Genomic DNA, 2003 nt, shown 5'->3' on the forward strand with positions numbered 1-2003 from the left:
TGCGGGATGCGCGGCCCCGGCCGGGAACCGGCGGCGCCCCTGGCGGCTCCCGGCGGGACTGACTGCGGTCCCCACCCCCAGCCCTGCCTGGCTCTGGGGGTCCCGGGGGGGTGGCCCCTCCCTGGGCTCAGACAAAGGAATCCCCGCACAAAGGGAGGGGGAGGGGCTATGTTGGGACCCCCCGACCCCCCCTTTGCCCCCCTGCCTGGCAGTGCCAGGATCGGGACCCCCGGGAGCTCCCAGAGGGCGGGGAGTGCACGCCGGGGGCGTGGGGCCGGGCTGGGTTATTATTGGGTGCATTGCCCCCAGCCAGGGGAGCAGCGCCAGGCCCTGCACAGACAACATCCCATGGGAGTGGGACCCAGGTGCCCGAGGGCCCCCGTGGCCCCTCTCTGTAGCCGGGGGGGGTTATTGTCAGGACCCCCGAGTAGGGGCCTGTGTCAGCTCCCCACTGGGGAGGACACAGCGGGTTGTGGGGCTGTGTAATGCAGCTGTCCCAAGCAGGGAAACTGAGGCATGCTGCAGGATGGGTGCCAGGTGGGGCAGGGCAGGGCAAGGCCCGGGGCTGAGACCTCACCAGGCTCCTTGGCAGGCATGGGGCTGGTCCCCCTGCCCCGGGGGTCTCCCCTCCTCGCTCCCCTCCAACCACTCCCAGAGGCCCTGATTCATGGCAGCCTCATAACTAGCTGGGATTGAGCCCGGGTGTTTAAGCCGGGCAGGGTGCCAGGCGGGGCTTGGCAGGCCGTGGGCAGGCAAGAGCCGCAGGGGAGCCAGGGCCTGGATGCAGATGTTCTCCCCAGATAACAATCGCCCCCCTTGTGTCCCTGCCGAGTGGCCCTTGGGCTGGGCACAAAGGAGTCCATTGTGCCCCCGGGGGTGGGTGGCTGCTGCCCGGGCTAGGCCCAGGCTGTGTGGTGGGTGTCTCTGGAGTGGAGAACACCCAGCGTTAACCCTCCAGTGTCCTCCGTGCATTGAACCAGGGGGCGGGCTTTGCTAATGTGGCTAGCTCTGGGGTGGAACAGCGGGAAGGAACTTCCCTTCCTATTGCTGAATGAAGGAGAAAGGGGGGCTCCCCTGGGCCTGGGCCATGAGTCTCGGGGTACCCGGCTCAGCCACAGCCTTGGTGCCCACAAACCTGGGGCCTGGGAAGCACCGGGCGAGGGCATCGCCCAGGCCCTGACCCTAACTGAATCTTCTCCTATTTATTACCTAGACAAAGGCTTTTAATTTGCTGCTGGTAATGGATGATTCAGGGAGGATTCAGGCCGCCCGCTCCAGTTACTGGGCGGGTGGCACGGAGCTGCTGCCTCCCTGAAGTTGGGTGGCCAGGCCAGGAGTGAGCACGTGGCCTTGGCCACTCTGGGATCCGCAGTGACCCTGTGCCTGGGGCAAGGGGGCAGTGCTGGTGCAGGTGGGGGGTTCCCCCCACGACCCGGAGCCCGATCCCAGGTGAGATGGGCCCTGGCTGGCCTTCGCCCCCGCTCTGGTTACAGCGGGGCTGGGCGCCGTGGTGAGGTGAGCTCAGCAGGGCCGTGGCTCCTCCCTGGCATGCGAGCAAGTATGCAGTCGTCGGGGAACTAACCAGCTGCCTTGCCTGGCCTCTGCCCAGCCTGTCCCAGGACTGCTGCCCCCAGCGCCACTGCCCCAGAGCAGGAGCCCACCCTTGGGTCAGGTCAGAAGGCACTGGGGGTCCCAGAGACCCCCTCCCCATCTCAGCTGGTGGCTGCTCAGCCCCAGCCTGCATGCAGACCTGCCATCACTCCCATGCCCGGGGTATGCTGCCCCCAGCGCCACTGCCCCGGAGGAGGATCCCATCCCTGGGTCAGGTCAGAAGGCATTGTGGGGCCCACAGATCCCCTTCCCATCTCAGCTGGTGGGCCACCCTGCCATCACCCCCCTAGCCCAGGGCTGCTCCCCTAGCACCACTGCCCCGGAGCAGGATCCCACCCCTGGGTTAGCTTAGAGGGCACTGGGGGTCCCAGAGGCCCCCTCCCCATCTCAGC

This window comes from Crocodylus porosus, unplaced genomic scaffold (assembly GCF_001723895.1).
Source record: "Crocodylus porosus isolate Cpor-Errol unplaced genomic scaffold, CroPor_comp1, whole genome shotgun sequence".
In the NCBI taxonomy this organism is placed as follows: Eukaryota; Metazoa; Chordata; order Crocodylia; family Crocodylidae; genus Crocodylus; species Crocodylus porosus.